The 18,359-nt window shown below is 40.8% G+C and overlaps 1 protein-coding gene across 2 annotated transcripts in view; it reads left to right on the top strand.

The window, feature by feature from the left end:
* mafb (v-maf avian musculoaponeurotic fibrosarcoma oncogene homolog b (paralog b)) overlaps positions 1-18,359 on the top strand; it is a 59,246-nt gene that overhangs the window by 31,371 nt on the left and 9,516 nt on the right. Inside the window, exon 3 of one of the 2 annotated variants that reach the window (XM_040025448.1) lies at positions 1,078-3,618. The exons of the other annotated variant lie outside the window; for it this stretch is intronic. The gene's annotated coding sequence lies outside the window, so the exon portion shown is untranslated. Of the gene's footprint in view, positions 1-1,077; positions 3,619-18,359 lie in introns of those variants that run through there. 2 annotated transcript variants of the gene reach the window in all.

The raw sequence follows: 18,359 nt of genomic DNA, 5'->3' as shown, positions 1-18,359 counted from the left end.
CAGCTAAATGACTCTGTCAGAAATAAAGAACGCTTATCTTATCTACTGCCTCCACTCTGCTGTCTCTTTCCCTGCCAGTGTCACACACAAAAATAGGCACACACAAAGAGAAAAATAACATCGAATGGGCAAAAAATAAAAAATAAAACAGCCAAAAATTTTTAAATGCACTTTGAATAATTTTTAATATTTTATGAAGCATCTTAATTATTCCTCTGAGATGGAAGTTTCACTCTTGTTCAGCAGCATTCAGCTGGTTGCACTGACTCAGTTTTCACCCACATGCCAGAAAGAAAGATTTACAGCCCACAGTGTGGCAGACAGGTAGATGGAGGCTTGACAGAGGACAGGTGTCCACTCATTCTGTTCTGCACAATGAGTGGAAACCCCACTCCAACAACACACACACACACACACACTCTTCCTCTTCTTCTTTTCCTGTCACTCCCTTCTTCTCTCTTCCCCGTGGTGTGGAGTAGAGAGAGGGATCTACAGCTATATGCAGCCTGTGGAGGGCTTACTGTCTGTTTTTGTCTTTGTGTGTGTGTGTGTGTGTGTGTGTGTGTGTGTGTGTGTGTGTGTGTGTGTGTGTGTGTGTGTGTGTGTGTAAGCCACCTACCAGCCACTCAGTAGGGGGCCACATAGGGCTGAGGATAGAAAGAAAGATGAGGGGGTGGGAAAGAGTGTGATAAGGATAAAACTCTCAGCAAGAACAAACACATGGTAACAAACAGAGAGAGAGAGAGACACACACACACACACACACACAGCTCAGCACGTGCTCCAGCAATCTGTTAGGTCTCCCTGAGCACTCCATCACTAATAGTCACGATACAGAGTGCAACATGGATTTTAATCAGCATGTATTGTGATGACTTTGCCTTTCTGTTGCCTAAAAATGCGCACACAGACACAAAGTTGGCCTACAAACAGTCTACAGTTCAGAGGGATCAAAGGTTATGAGTATGCATCGACTGGTGCGCACGTATGTCGAGGTTATGCATATGTTTATTGAACCTCGTCCAGTTCGGCCACCTTAGTCGAGTAAATTAGCTTCGTGTGCTCTATATTATTCAGGATCGTCCTTTGTTCGCTGTTCTGGGAGCTTGTGCAGCAAGAAAACGACAGAGGAAAGGAAAGAATGAAAGGGAACACGCTCGCACCAAACAAACAGCAGATAAGTCTGTATGCAAGGATGTGTGAGAGACGGAGAGATGAAAAGAGTGATAATTCCTCTGCTACCCTGAGGCCTCTTGCAGCCTCGCGGGCTCCCTATAGGTCCCCTGACACATGCCTGAGCAGAAAGCTGGGGCCCGCTAATTGGCCCCTGTGATAACACCAGAGACAAAGGTAAAGTGTGTGTGGAGACGTTTTCATATTACAGCAGTGCTGAAAGCTCACATTTTCTACAAGTAATACATTGTTGGTTTGTTATTCTGCTTTGAAGGGTGTTTGATTTGTAAGCTCTGAGTACATTTAAGATCTGCTAGCTTACTGAAGTCGGAAGGCACCGAACGACAATTAAAGCATATACACTAGTTCAAAGCGCAGCTCCAGCCTTTAAACGGCTTGTTTCTCTAATTGTTTCATTATCTCAGTATGCTTATTAAATGTGCGATAATTGTTAATTACCACATGAGGATTTGTAAAGGATTTGTCTTGAGTATCAAAACAAATTAATTAAACTGAACACATTTAAAACAACAGCAATGATAACAGCAGGTGCAGTGTTTGTGTGTCTGTGTGTGTCTGTGTTATTTTAGATGCTGCGCTTGTTTGTTTGAATCTCTGTTTAATTGAGATTCATAGGAGGAATTTAAATAAGATTCAAATGAGATTCATAGCTAAGTGTAGCAGCACAGGTAATATGCAGATTGGTTTAATGATGATTCAGTGTATCTTGCAGTCTAACGAGAGTTAGATTAGACCATTGGAAGACGTTGGCTGAAATCATTACTGTGGTTGGAGGGAAAAGCAGTGGAAGAAAAGGAACTGTTGTTAAAAGGCATTTAAATGTAAATGGAATTAAAGTAGTCTGAAAGGCAGATTTCTCAAAGATATTCTGTAATGTGATTTAGGGAAATCCATGCTTAAATACAGCATGTGTCAGAAAGCAACAAAAAAGCAGTTTATATCTAAATGCCTTTAAAAACAAAAAGCAGTTTCAAAATGAATACAGTCTGTAAAAGAAAAAATAAGACTTGGATCATGTAAAATTTCAGGCTGTGAAGCTGTGCATGGTTTTTGTTTTGTTTTGTCTAAATTGTTGTCTGGGATAAATTCCTCTGGTTGTTTATCTGACAGCAAAGACACTGAAGGCTACTGTACATCTGATTTCATACACTTACCAGTTTAATCTGTGTAACATCCAGATGCTCACGACAGCTGGGACATTATAACTAAATAAAACGTGGCTCCTGAGCTTGCACATACAGGCATGCACACACGTCAACACTTATTCCTCGGTTGCCTTCCAGACATGCGCAACGAGTTGTTTCTTTTCCCTTCTCCTGCTGTACATACGCCTGGACAGATGTGCACTGCTGGATACTTTATATTTATCTATAGTGGGCTCACCATAATTAAATTGATGGGAAAAGGCGTTACTAGTGTGTGTGTGTGTGTGTGTGTGTGTGTGTGTGTGTGTGTGTGTGTACTCATAATTCTCTTCTGTGGGATGTAATCAAATGCATTCACTATTATATATACGTAATCCTGAACTTTAATATAACAAATACCAAATGTATTATATTAATTACTAAATAATATTCATGATATTACACTGTGAGACAGTGTGACAGTTGTTTGACCATTTTCACAAAGTAAACAGTATAATAACAAAAAAAAATACATATTGACAGCATTTGCTTATCTAAGCGTTCATTCTGGTTCATCTTGCTTGCTTAACCACAGATTTTAAATAGCAGGCTAATGCAAAAGTAGTAAGCACTTAGATGCTGAAGGACTAAATAAGGAAACAAGTATTCTGAGGGACTGGTTAAGGCACAGCAGTAGGCATGAGACTCTCTCTGCTGTACAACTGCAGTATTGATATATGCTGCAGAGCCTGAGCTTACCGTCCCACTTTATTTCAATTAGCTCACAGGAAGCAGGAAATAACCTGCAAATCAATTGTCATTTCTATGGGACTGGGGCTGGAGGCTGAGATTCACTTTGTCCACCAATAAAAGATGATGTAGCCGTGAAGAAGATTAAAGGGAATTTCCTCTTCACATACCCTCACGCCGTTGTACAGTATATCATTAGCGTGTGATGTTTAGTGCTTCAAGGTTGTTATGGTTTTTCTCTGAAGTGCGGAAATTATTTTTCATGGTACAGATTCTCTAAAATAGCCTGGCCTCCTCAAATAGTAAGTGATCTTTTACATAACCCAGAGTGCTACTCTACAGCCAAAACATGTTGCAAGTCAAAATGCAAATGTTGCTCGATTGCACTTTGGTCTTTTGAGCATCGTTAAGAAGATGTTTCAACGCAGGATTTCTCCGGGGCCTCGGGGCCCAATTTAAAGAATGTATATAATAACCAGTGTTGGGCAAGTTACTTTGAAAAAGTGATTAATTTATAGTTACTAGTTACTTCTTCAAAAAAGTAACTGAGTTACAGGATTCTAAAAGTAATTAATTACTGGAAAAGTAACTATTGCGTTACTTTTTAAAAAAAAAAATGTAACCCTCTGGGGTCCAGGGTATAATTGGCCATTTTTCACTACTTTTGATTTTACCTCTACATTTCACTGTTAAAAACTATTTACTTTGCCTTGTTTGGTATCATCCTTTTCAACCTCGCGTGTCTGAATTTACCGTTATGTTTTCATTTTGACATACTGTATTAACAAAATTGTTCTAAAATCAGAAAAAAAACCCATAAATTCCAAGTAGAAAAGTTTTTTTACTGTAACAACCACAAACACGTTTAATGAATCATATTTCATAACTTTAAATGCAAATATAAATTGCCAAATCCTATGCACAAGTTTTGCAAACAAAGTTATTTGCAGCCATTTACCTTTTACCCTTTTTTAAGTAACCATTTCAAACTATTTACAGAACAACCAGCTGTTCTGCATTCAATAAGATGCCACACAAATTATTTGTGCCACTCCAAAAAAATAATTTCTGTCCACTATAAAGGAGAACATCACAGCCTGATACCTGCAGGTCTATCACTGCAGCAGGTGTATCACTCCTGTTTCTACCTGGAGACAGCAGTCGCCTCATTGTTCTGACACACAACACAAAACTATCCACAACACTACACACTAACTACACAAGACAACACATTAACTACACACTCCAAACACGCTAAACGTCACAAATCTCTCACATCTCAAAACTCGCTCTCTTTTTTTTCTGCTCTCTCTCTCTCGCCATCACTCCTAAAACTTCCCCCTCTTTCTAAACAACCAAACGTCATGTTGCCATATCATTGTTTTGATTGATCGACATGGTACATTTTTCCACCAACATGACAGGGCTGGGGTTTTTTTGCTCATAAGCAGAGAGTGCTTGCTAGCACTGTCCTTAGACAGTAAACGTGACAAAAGTATTCAGGAAAAACACACGCATATATATTGTTTATCATGACTCTGGTTTTACGTGGCCTATCAACACAATTTAAAAACTGGTATATATCACCTTGTTGCTTTGTCATCTTGAAGTGGTCATGTGATTGGCTTACCACGACTACTTTATTCTTCCTCAGTCAAACAGCAGCACTCATGTGATTGTTTTGCCCCTGTGCTCGAAAGTGATCGTCGGGCAGAAAGTGATTGCCGAACGCGGGAGCGCGCGCAGCTGCTTAAAGCTGTAGCGCCCAGATTACTTACAGCTACTTCCGTGCAACTGATATGAACACAGCTTCAACCGTCTGTTTGTTGAAAAATAGTAACGCGACCACACAGCATTTTCTTGTTAGTAACGGTAACGGCGTTGTAACGATTGGAATAGTAATTAGTTAGATTAGTCGTTACTGAAAAAAGTAACGCCATTTGTAACGCTGTTATTCCCATCACTGATAATAACAATATGAAAAATTAAAGTGCTGCTTTCAGTGCAACTCTTATTTTTACACTGCTCAGTGGAAGCTCTGACCACTTGCCTTCTTGTTTTTAAATTCACCGTAGACTTCAAACTTGCAGATGAAACCTCTCCTTTCTTGTCAAGGATTACCGCTGGTTGGAGTTGGGTTTCTAGCTATGATCCGAGACCAAAAAGCAGAGTTTAGTGAAGAGTTTTATAGTGCGAAGCCCGAAGCCAGCTCATCAGGTGAGGAGTGTTGTGTTTTTTTTAAGCAGTCACTGTGTTGTACATTGTGTATTTATCTATCTGACTGTCAACTTGCAGTTAGAACCTTAGAATATTTGCACACCCCATAGGAGCTCCACCACTTATGGGGGTTATGCAAGTCTGTGGGTCATTCTCAGAGATGGGCAGTAATGTAATCCAATTACTTTTTTAAAGTAACAAGTAAAGTAAGAGATTACTATTGCAAAAAAGGTAATTCGATTACTGTTACTTTCCCAGCACTCTGCGTTACTGCGTTACTAAAACCGTGATTTTTTTTTTTTGATGATGTCTCATGACAGTGACGTAAGCAAGTGCAACGTTGGTGACAACAGCTGTGTGCAGATCAACAATGGATAATATATCGAGTGCGGGAGAGAGTATGAGCGTGCAGCGTTTAAAGCGTGGAAGTACTGACCTTATTTTAAGTTTGATTCCATAAAAAGTGACAAAAACATTAGCATCCGTTGTGCTTTGGAAGAAAACTTATTTTTACAGCGAAAAAAACCCCTAAACTTCCAAGCAAGCGCAGAGTGCGCTACGACGTAATGGGAAATTCACAGAGAAACTCACGGATTCTTCACCTGCACCAGGGTAAACCTCCGCCTACCCTACTCCTGCTTTACAGGTGAAAATAGAGCAAAAGAACCGCTAGTCTTTGACTTTATTTATTTTCTGCTGTGTTTTACTTGCATCTATTTGAAAGAGTGAGTGTAAACACACACAAAAAAAATTATTTTATGTGCTGGAATGTGCAGAAAATAGGTTTAAATATTAAACAAATTTCTTCCGGTCAGAGAATGTTGCACATAATTAAATTTTTGCTTGATGCATAAAGTTAAAAGATTAAAACTGATAAAACAAGTTTTAAAAAGAGACTTTTCCATTTGATTACATTTTGTATGATGGATTATGTAGAAAAAGTAGAATTGGGCTGAAAGATCTATCGCTTTATCGCCTATTCAGGTTGTAAATCGTGTTTTTAAAAAGTAACTAAGTAATTAATTACTTTTGAAAATAAGTAATCAGTAAAGTAATGGGATTACTTTTTTGGGGGAAGTAATCAGTAATTAGTTACTGATTACTTTTTTCAAGTAAATTGACCAACACTGGACATGACCGCTGCAGCACACCTGCACCAGGACAAACCTCCGCCTCCGCCTGTCCCACTCCTGCTAAACAGATGAAAATAGAGCAACAGGACCACTGAGTCTTTGATTTTATTTATTTTCTGCTGTGTTTTACGTGCATCTATTTGAAAGAGTGAGTGTAAACACAAAAAACTGTTTTATGTGCTGGAATATGCAGAAAATAGGTTTAAATGTTAAACAAATTTCTTCCAGTCAGAGAATGTTGCATATAATTTAATTTTTGCTTGATGCATAAAGTTAAAAGGTTAAAACTAATAAAACAAGTTTTAAAAAGAGACTTTTTCATTGGATTACATTTTATATGATGGATTATGCAGAAAAGGTAGATTTGGGCTGAAAGATCTATTGCTTTATTACCTATTCAGGTTGTAAATAATGTTTTTAAAAAGTAACTAAGTAACTAATTACTACTGAAAATAAGTAATCAGTAAAGTAACAGGATTACTTTTGGGGGAAGTAATCAGTAATTAGTTACTGATTACTTTTTTCAAGTAACTTGACCAACACTGCCCATTCTTGAAAGCGCAGCTGGAAGAGATCCAGCGCTGACCAGTGAGAGAACCTTGAAGGTGGAATTTAAGGTGGATGTGGTTCAGTTTTTTGTTAATAGGCAGAGTTTTGAAACTTTATGACTGCACCTCTTCCCAGTGAGAAATGGCAAAGGGTTGAAAGTTGTTTTTTTCAACATGGGGTATTCAGTAGAAATACACCACTAACATTTCATCCCAGTAGCTTTCTCATTCATAAAAACATTTTTGTTTTTATGATATAAAGACAATCTATCTTTGTGATGGATAGTGGCGCTTACATTAAATCAGACTTGGAATCACACCACCAAAATAAATGTGATGAATGCTGATGTGTGCTTTTAATGACCAAGCACAAAACTGTGCAGTGACAGAAAGCAGAGGAGCAGGAAACTGAATATGCTCCGTGAAACACACTGGAAAGCTTTTAGCGACGGAGGTGGGGAAAGGGAGGTCAGTATGGATTTGCAGCTGAGCAAGATATAGAAGGTTATATGGTGTATGATCATATCAGAAAACACAGTTATGTATGCACCCCACTTTACACCGTGTCACACACACAAACCAGAAAACACTGGGACGCACCACCGAGTGATTTGTTTCTGTTGTTGGTGCAGTGGACTGAAGCTATGGAGGTAGTAACTGTTTGATAGTAGGCTTTATGGAGACACTATATAATGCCTGTGACAGTTTATTCAGTGCATGTCAGGATGAGGGGATTTGTGACACTACAATGGTTGGAACACTCCTGCAGCCTTATGCACTTATGCACCCTCCATTCACAGCTCCAGTGGGAAAAATGAGGGAAGGATATGTGAATCTGTTTGCATGTTAAATGCTGTAGAACCGTGCGCTGTGCGACGCTGAAACAAGGCTGTATTTCTAAAATAAAACAAGCACTAAAGTCAGATGCTGTGGAAAATGACAGAAATATCTCTTATTTCATTTAAGTTTCTGATTTGAATGGAACATAATATCCATCCCTCTGACACACTCGAGTAGACACAAATGTCTGAAACAGTTTAAAGAGAGATTTTTTTTTCCTCTGCTTTTCAGCTCCGGTGGCAGGCGATTGCAAACCAGACAAGATCGTTAGACGGTACATTTTCTTTAGAGGAAAAAAAAAACATCTCTCTTTTTTTTTTTTTTTTTTTTTTTTTTTGCACTAACTTTTTGTCCAGCTAGTTATTCCCAAAGGTCCATTAGCCGAGTTCTCATTGGTTCTACTCTTGGCTGGATGCTATTAGCCCTGTGATTGGGTATTGAATTAGCCTGCTGATTTTGTATTGAAGGAGTGAAGACTGATGAGAGGATTTGGCTAAGCTTTCTTCTCTAAACCTCATTACTCACACTCAAAGAGAGCAGAACTGGAAGACACACACAGAGACACACACACCACTCACAAAGACATGTACACACAGAGGTTTCTTTCCTACTTAAATTCACGCTTTTCTATCGAAGCTTTAACAGTTTAAACCACGGCCCGCTCTCTGTTGCCTCCAGGTAGAGGAGGATTTCTTTTTTTCAAAAATACACCTGCATTGCTTTCTAAACTCACCTTTCACATCTGCTGTAGATAAAACAGAGTCAAAACCACCAAACTAATGTGTCGTGCATGTATGAGCAAGTGCTGCAGAGGCTCGAGACACTGGGAGACAACCTGTCTGCACTGAAAAGAAAGCCTTCAACGGCCCAAGAGAGTGCTGCATGCAATTGGAGGCTGCTAAGGAGAGCGATGTGTGAAAGACTTTGTGCTGATTTATGCTGTGTTTCATCCCACAATAAAGATTATGGATGATGATATTGATTTAGCCGGGGCTATGGCCATGACTGGACTCGGGCTCTCAGGTTGGAAAGAAGAGAGAATTTAGCTCATTAACATTCTCAGACATAGTGAGGAAGCCTTCTGTCGGTGATTGTGTGCAGATGAATGTCTGTGTCTGTGTGTGTGCACGAGACTTAGATCATCCTCTGTATTAGCGGCACGACTCTTCCCTCCTTTAGTGTTTGTGAAAGTGATGAACCCCATCCTGTCCTCCTCTTTCCTGAGCCCGAGAGTGAGCAGCAGGCGTTCCCAGCAGCACGGCGCAGCAAACCAGGAGGGAGGGATGAAGTTATTGACTCCACTTTGATTTAACCTCTCCTGCCTGATCCTCAGAAGCTCGCAGACACATGCAGATTTGGGAATTCTCAGAATACCAGCCGCCTTCTAAGAGATGAGCATGTTAAAGATGCCATTCAGAATATACTACTGGCTTCAGATCCTTTTTATTTTGATGAAAGTGGCTATACCACAGTGTAGAAATCAAAACACTGCTCTGAAAAATTTACAAGTATACACGTTTGTAGCTAATAATCAAAGGTGGCAATGCTTTATTGTGCAAATTTTTTTAATTTATAACATTTTACTTTGTTGACAAGTGCATAAATAAATGTTTATATTTACTTACTTATTTACATTATGTTTACTTAGTCATTCAGAAAGTGTTTAGGATGTCACCATTTCAGAAGTTATATTATTTATAGCGATGGGGAAGTCACCTCAAATATAGACTCAGTTACCTGTTTTATTGCTTTGCAGTGAAACAAAATCCTTGAAATATCTGTTTCATTACTTTTGTTAAGTTGATGTTTAACAACTCCGAAGCCTCCGTTGTTATGTTGTAAAAATAGAAAACACTATATTACAGTACATCCAGGTCAGGATAGCGACAGGCAGGGGGTTAAAATGGGCCAGAATGGGCACCTCCAGTTAATGAGCAATTAAATAAGGAACACGCTCCATTCTCTCTCTTTTTAAGCAATTATTTTTCCCATGCTGCACTGCTACAGCTGATCTCATCTGCCAAATCCCATTTTAAACCCCTGGAAATAGGCTAATACAGACTGGTTTCAAGTTGAAGGAAAACCAACACAAAGTGGACACTGTCAAACAGCCAGTGCAGCAAGTCTGTACTGCAGGGATGAAAACCTTCCAGAAGGCATTCGCTCATTTGCTGTGGTAGTAGAAAAGCCATAAAGTTTTTTTGTTGAAAAACGTGCTGGGGGACTAGAGAAGCAGAAAGTAACTGAAGCAAGTGCTCTTGAGCAAATTAGCTTGTACAAGTCTGGTGTAAATGTGTTTCGTAACTTGCACATATATACTGTACACTATGCTTGTAAGTATGTATGTTTCTCTGCACGTGTTGGCTCGGCTAAATGCTTCTGCACAGTGCTTAAATATCCGCAATTTGAGACCATTTCAGACTGAAACAACAGCTAATAATTAGGAGTAATATCACTGAGTGCTGCTATGCTGAACACTGTTAGAGTTGTTGAACAGGACAATGGCGCCAAAGTGCACTTCTCTTTAATTAATTACCCGCTTTTGTTTCTGGAGGCAATACACAAACACACACACATGCACACACATGCACAGACACTCAGAAAGAGGCAAGAGTTTGGTTTTTAGAGGAAAAAGGAGGAAACGAGGGAGAGAGGAAGAGGGTAATATCAGCAGGCTATCTATCCTCTCTTCCACTGTGCATCCCAATCCTCTTTGGAAATAACAAATGCATAAAGGAGCCACAACACAAATATATCTGCCTGGCTCAGATAGATAGTGCTATGCTAGAGTTTAATACCCTTATGTAAACCAGTAACAATCAAGCCCTAACACACACCCCCACATCACCACTAAGGGGACAATAAGGAACACGCTCCATTCTCTCTCTCCAGATATGAACAGTGAGGAGTGATTGTGTGTGTGTGTGTGTGTGTGTGTGTGTGTGTGTAAGAAAGAGAGAGAGAGCGAGAGACCAAGCTGGGTTTTTTTTTCCTTCAGCAGATAGTGAACAATGCCGTAGCCCAGATTGGTTGGCTCCCCGATGCTTCTTGTGGTGGTTGTTGTTTCAGAAGCAGAGTGATATACGCCCTGACCTCAGAGACCACAGCACGTCTGAAACTCTATTTCATTCATCCCTCACCATCCACTCTTTTGATATCTCACTTTATCCCTCTGTGCCAATTTGTTTTTATACTTTGCCTCCTCTCTCATCCTCCTGCTTCTCCCTCTCTCTTTTTTTTTTCTTCCTCGCTAAAACTGACAATTCAGTAGACAAAGAGAGGAGTGACGCTAAAACCGAGGAGCCCATTTGTCTAAAAATGTTGCACTGACAAGCAATCTAAACCAAGGAAAATACTTGAGGACTTACACATTTATCAAATTAATTTGTGTAAAATATACTGCACCTATGGCAGGTTTACTTACTTTGGGATGCTCGTGGAGGGGAAAAAAAAGTGATCTGACAACTGTAATATATCTTGACTTCCTAAATAAAATATGAGACAATTTTGCATCATTTCCTGACAACTCACATGCACATTTTGACCAAGAGGGAGAAAAACAACACAGTGTCTCTAGAGGTGGATCAATATGATTAGTATGCCACGCATGTATGTGTGAGTCTAAGTGTGTGAGTGGGGGGTGGTATAGACAGGACTTACAATAGCAAAGGTTAATATCATATATCAACTGCCATCTGCATACAGCTCCGAGGGAGAAAAACACTCTTTGTCTCTCTGCTTGTAGGGTTGATCACTCTAGGATTATATGCCGGTTGACATTTCACACTTGAAAAATTTGGACAGTTTCTTGTAGGGCTGTGGAGAGGGCAGCCATCGCAGTTCTGCAGTTTAATGCCACGTATTGTCCAAGAAAAAGTCATTGTTAACTCATTTGTTAACACTGTTCCTAACAACCATTTTTGGCAGACTGAGAGCTAAAGGAAACTACTTTTCTTGTATTGCATTATCAAAACTTTGCAGAGGCTTTCTAATGCTTGCAGCCTCTGCATACAATCAAAGCATTTTCTACAGTTTCTGTCAAACAATAACAAGTTGCAGTGCGCAACTGGCCGTGGTCTCAAAGATGTAAAGAATCTCTCTTTTCACTGCAAGCTCAGCGAGACATGAGCAACATCTGTAAGCCAAGCACACGCCGAAAGTGAAACCCAATGCAGACGCAGACAGACAGAGAAGTCTGGATCGCATATATGTGTGCGCGCGCATTGCCGTTAATGTGTCTGCATGTGTGAAAGCATGCCTTGAAGTTTTCCCTGATCGTCAGCCTTAATGCTGCACTCCCTTGCCATATAGGACCCTGCTAGGAAACCATCAAATATTTATACAACATTATCCACGATCCTATAGGCTGTAAGTACGGCAAACACTCTGCTGACTTTCTGTAGCATTACATATGTTCGGTATTCAAGCTCCGGCCTTGGTTTGGAGCCGTTACAGATTCACTTTGGCTTTCATCCACCACCAGGTTTTCTTCGGGGACCCTTGGCTGGTTATGCTGAGGACCCACTGGGTAAATTACACAGTGACAGTCACAAATACAGTTTATAGCTCTCACTGCTGGATTTGTGACAGCTTTTTTTTCTTTTTTGATCTAGTGATTCAAAAACAGGATGGCTGAGAAATAAAGAGGGACAAAGCGAGAGCGTATTAATTCTACATCCCAGACGCTGAATGGCTGCTGCTATTCTGAAGGTTGTTTTATGGAGCAGAAACAGCCACATCTTTGTGTTGTTTTCTCCCTGATTGATTGCAGTGGCCCGAGGCTCCTCGGAGCACGCTGGATTTTGTCTGAGTATTTACTAGAATGTTGGGAGGATAAAAATCACAACCCTAGACATCACACTACAGAGGCAGAGTGGCAAATACAAACAAACAGAGAGGCAGAGGAAGCCCACACAGACAGATAAAGGGGAGCGCAGGAGAAAAGATGCAACATACGGCGCACTTGCAGCACGTGTCGCTGCAAGCATCCTGCTTCTGTTCTGTGATTAAAGAAATTTAGAGCATTTTTCTTTAAACCATTAGTTCAGAAAGCTATTAAATATATCCGTCTTCAAATAATATATGAATCATGCTTTCCTGAAATTGAACCATTTGCAAATAAATTAGATTTAAAGGCCTCGTTGTTCACAGCAAGTATCTATAGCTGGAGAATTACAACCTATGACTTTATAGAGATTTTATCTGTTATTTCAATAGAATTGGATGGCTTTGGTTCAGGTGGTGGAGCATTTTGATCCGTGGCCCCGCCACATGCAGAAGCATCAGTGGGCCAGTTGCTGTACAGTAAGTTACTCCCGTTGTGTTATTAGTGCGTTTGCGAAAGAGTGAATTCGTAGAACTCCAGAGGTCAAAAGGTGATGCCGAATGCCAGCCACAACAGCAATGAGGGGGGCCGTCTGATTTCAGTCAACGATCTGTGCTGATTGTTGAGTCTAAATGAAAGGACAGTTATTTCAGCAACACAAAAGAACCATAAATGTCAGCAGAAGCATAAAAGAAACCTTATATTTGTGACTAACAAACCACAGCTTACCTTTCATCATCTTCTTTGATCTTTTTCCCATTTACCAGGTCAACAGTGTTTGTTATCTTCAAGTTCTTCTATGCAGATAAAAAAGAATGCTGTGACAGTCACAGTGCTTTCAAATAGGTGCATCTAGAAGACACTGGGAGAATATATGTGACAAACATGCATTATAAAATATAAATAGAAGATGGAAAAGATGTTTATTTTAACCAGGACAACTGTACTTACTTTCAAATATAAGAAATGTAGGATTATTCCATCCATATTCACTCAGATTGACTCATCATTGACACTCATTATAAACATCTTCTGGAAATTTCATGTTTTATGTTTCGTGACAATTACAGACATGCAAAATTCTCCACGACAGCTCAGGCTGATACGCCAACACTTATTCTACATCCAGTTGGTTTCTGTGTGCATATACAGTAGGTGATGAAAGAGGGAGGTGGCCTGTTGGAGCTAAACTGGCACTCAGCGTGCAGGCTGTGATATGCTGTGGACAGGACAGCCCTTGGCTCTGTCTGTCAGCGGGTGAAGCCCCTGTGTGCAGCAGGGTGGATGAAGCTCTTTAGGGTTCCCCGCTGTTGGAGGCCTGTCATGATGACAGAGACAGACTGACACAGAGGGGCAGAGCGAGGCTGCAGCCCTCCAGTTTTCTCTTTTTATACCCATCCATTCATGTTTCTCTGGTCTTCTCATTCAGCGTCTAGTCTCTCGCCTTCCCCGCTTTGTCTCGGAAGCTGCGATGGAAACAAACTGTGGGTGTTGTGAAATTAGTAATGTTTGTTTTTCATTACTTCCTGCTCTAACTGATGTGGTTATACTAAAAAACTTATTTCATGCCGTCTCCGTTCGTATCGTACTCATCCTACGCTTAATTCAAATCAAAGTGATCTGTAACTAGTTCTGTTTCATTTTTTTTGTTCCACGTTATGAAACGTTTTGTGAAACTAAGTGTTGCACTTTTATAAAAGACAGAAAAAAAATTCTGAAAATCTTAGAAAAGTGCACAAAGAAACTGCGCGTAAAGTGTGTCAGCCCCAGATGCCATACTGGCGTCAGCATTAAATGCATGTGCGTGAGTTTGTGTGTGTTTCCATTGTATGTCAAGCAGTGTGATTTACTGTGGGAGGGGAGCTGATTGCGTAATCTTACAAACATCAAAATGGTGCTGCTCAGATGAGGATCTGCCCACACTGCAGATTACTGCTCAGATTAACACAGGATGAACACTGGGAGGGTGTCAGAGGAAACAACCCCAATTTCTACATCTCATTGTTTCCTCAGTGTCTCAATATGTGTCATTGAAAATTTATTCTGAAATGTGTCAATATGTTTTGTGCGCTACTATAGCTGTTTGTGTGTGTGTGTGTATGTGCACGTGTGTGTTTGTATCGCTGCTCCTGTCTGTCTGTGGTGTGAGGGAACACACACACACGCTCACACACCTCCTCCTATAGCCTGAGGGGTCTAGCAGCTTATTATGAGTCCTTAGTGGGAGAGTGAAGAGAGAACAAGAGGCCGACTACACTTAAGTGGCAGCACAGAGCACAGACAGGGAGATTTACTTCTCTTATTCCAGCACACAAAGATTTAAAGGAGCTCAGTATGTGATTAAGAGAAACTACTTCTATAATACTATAATGCTTGAATGTCTGCTGGCGAATGTAATGATTAAGAGTGTGTGTGTGTGTGTGTGTGTGGTAACATTTCCTCCAAGAGGCTGAATATTAGTGGGAATCTGCAAACAGCTGCATTTGTGGCTGCTGTGATTGTTTCCATTTGATGAATGCCAAATTTCTCTCTGCTCGTGTCTTTTTTCCGGTCTGGCCCCTGTCTGCTGTCTTTTCTCCCCATCCCCATTCTGTCAGCAGCCACGCTGAGAGTGTGTGTATATGTCTTTGTGTGTGTGTGTGTGTGTGTCCATTCCCACTCTGTCAGGTTTATTTCTGTTATGTTTCTTAATTAGCTAATAAAGGTCATGGCATCTCTCAGTCGGGGGGGCCGGCGCATGCAAATGAGCCAGAAGGTCAGATGGATTAGTGACCGCCTCACACCGGCCAAATATAGACACAACCGTGCTGCCATACAAATACCTGCAGCTATTAAAGCATCGTGCCTGTACCAACACGGTCCCAGACACACATACTGATATAAATCTGACTGGTTTACTCAACTGTGTTTATAAGTAGACAGCGTTAGTGCGGATGTAGTCTTGGCAACTGTAAGTGTTTGGGGGTTTATTTTGTTTGTTTTTTTCTAGGTCACTGTGTTTCACCAGAAAAACAGTGATCCTTAAACAAACTATTTAGATATTTATTTAGCAATGACACCGTGTGGCAGTGCAGCTTGGAACAGGCATCAAGAAGTGCAAGAAGTCTTCTGCAAATTTTGTTTGTAATACTGAACATTTCTAACATTACATGTCACAATCAGCATCCCTTACTATGTCACATTAATGCTAAGTGTGCATTGTATCATAGGAATTCTTATAGTCGCGGTTTATAACGTTTGCGTAAAACTGGATCTTTGCTGCTTCTATTTGCCCAGCAGTCAGGTGGTTCTTTAACCATGGCACAAGTTTTCCCAGCTAAACTATTTGAACATTTTTGCACTGGAAGATACAAACTATTATTTTTCTAGCCCATTTGACCGGAAACAGGTTTTGTTCCACAATTTAAAAAAAAAACTTAGTGGTATTTTTAGTTATATACATAAATGCTTAAATGCTTTCATTTGTGTGTGTGTGTGTGTATGTGTGTGTGTGTGTGTGTGTGTGTGTGTGTGTGTGTGTGTGTGTGTGTGTGTGTTATCATTTCATCCTGATGCACAAGATAAGCACGTGCTTACTGCTTTTACTTGAAAGCACCTCTCTCGCGCTCTCTCTCTGCTTAACAGTGGAGTGCTCTCGTGATGCACTTGTCTTCATAACATGTGGTGCATGAATGCTTGCGTAGATAAGATAAGAGAGGAGGTGCAGATGCTGACACAGTCGGCGCTGTAGTGTTGCAGTGGATCTGTTACACCTCTAGGTCTATCACCTTTCGCAGCAGAGCTCGTCTCAGTGTCCTTTAGCCCTAAATCACCGGGCTGTCTCAATGTGTGAAAGCTCTCTCTCTCTCTCTCTCTCTGTCCCCCCTCAGGTCTGTAACTCATCCTGTCTGTCTCGTCGCTCTCTTCCTCCCTCTCGCTCTGCCTTTCCCATAAGTCACTGGGTTTCTCTTCATTTCTAACCTGCTCGCTCACTGCTCCCTCATAGCCATTCATAGTTATGTCTTTGTACCACTTGGCTCCTCTTTCTCTTTTCTTTGCTCTCGCTCGTCTCGACGAAATTTTCATATCCGCTGAAGATCTGAGTCACAGAAAAGACTCTTGTTGTGCACTTCCTCCAAATCCCGCCATTCATCTCTTTCTCTCCTGTGGGAGGTTGTCTGGCTGCCTGCCTGACTTACAGCAAGCTGAGTGATGGACATGAGCCGAGACCCAGTGCATTACGCTCCTCTGCAGCAAAGCACAACAGAGACCAGACACTACTGTATAATACTGTGCTGAATACAGAACGACGCACACAGGAGGATGATAGACAAAAACTGAACTCAAGTAGTGAAGGAGTGATAAACAACTCGTCACTCTGAGGGGAAGAAGGGTGGTGGGATCTTAGGTCTTTGAGCTCATTATGTTAATGAGCGAAGATAAACGCAGCGCGAGAAGAAACTCTAATAACAGAGATGAGTATTAATGCCAAACTTTCACACGCATGATGAAAACAGATGTGAGAAAGAACACCTACTATCTTGAGTTGCAGGCTGTTTGGCCTGCAGCATTAAAAGTGCAGCTAAGAGAGTCAAACTGTCAGCATCATATCTTGTGCTGAGCAGACCTTTGTAGGAGATGATAGAGAGAATGGGACTTTCTTTGTTTATATCCTTTCCTCCTTCACCACCTCCTCCTCCTCCTTTTCTTTCCCTCGGCGTTTATCCCAAATCCAGCTGTTGTTTCCAACACATCCTCCGAGCCTTAGCTGCCCTAAAGTTAAGAAACAAAACACATTCATTCTGCAACACCTCCTGCAACATACACATATCCACTATAAAGAATGCACTGCTCCAGGAGTGCGTTTTACAGACGCTCCATCGAACCCTTCTCACTCTTTAAAAGTCCAGCATTTTTTTGACGCTCTCCGCGATATTAGATCCCCCCTGAATATTTTAACGACCCTTGCTTCCCGTTTGTCATTTCGCTTCCCTTTTTATCTTTGAATATGCCAGTTATTTCACACCCGTGACCCCTACTCCCTTAAACCAGAAGTCATTCTTTCCCCAAAGCCCTCTCTGACTTTGTCTCTCTTCTCTTTTCCTTCTCATGATTTTCAAAATTCAAGCGTGTCTCCCCGTCTTCTAAACGTGTCTGTACACCCTCGGGGCGCGTAAGATTTAAAGCCATTTTCAGAGGAGTTGAAAAAGGTCCGATCCATAATCACCAAAAGTACCTCTGCCTTCTGCAGAATTACAATAGCAAGCATTTAAATGACCGACGTCCGTATCTGTATCTCCCGTATATCACTGCCGGTCATGACTCATATACTGCGGGCCGAGCCGAACCACACGCTTGGTTTCAGTTTCACGTTAATATCCTTCAGATTAAGTGGTGGGGTGGCCACTCCATCGCTGCGCAGCATGTTCTCTTCTTGTTTTCCATGCAGACACAATGGAATATAATTAGTCGATAGCTGCTTTGCACTCAGGCCTCTGCATGTTGCTAATAAATGCTAACAACAGAGAGTGAAGCCATATGTCATTTGCTGCATTAGCCACTGTACAGTTTTGTCAGGGAGACTGCTTGCAAGTACATTACATACATTAGCAACATTTCCAGTCTCTATCAGTCCTCTGATTACAATAAATGCTCCCTCGCATTGTAACGATGGGCTTCACAATAATGGGCCATAAATTAATACAGTGCTCAGCAGTAAATACTATTATGCTGTTAGTGTTTACAGCAT

This window comes from Simochromis diagramma, unplaced genomic scaffold (assembly GCF_900408965.1).
Source record: "Simochromis diagramma unplaced genomic scaffold, fSimDia1.1 OVJJ01000293.1, whole genome shotgun sequence".
In the NCBI taxonomy this organism is placed as follows: domain Eukaryota; kingdom Metazoa; phylum Chordata; class Actinopteri; order Cichliformes; family Cichlidae; genus Simochromis; species Simochromis diagramma.
This window is presented reverse-complemented; position numbering and strand designations above follow the sequence as displayed.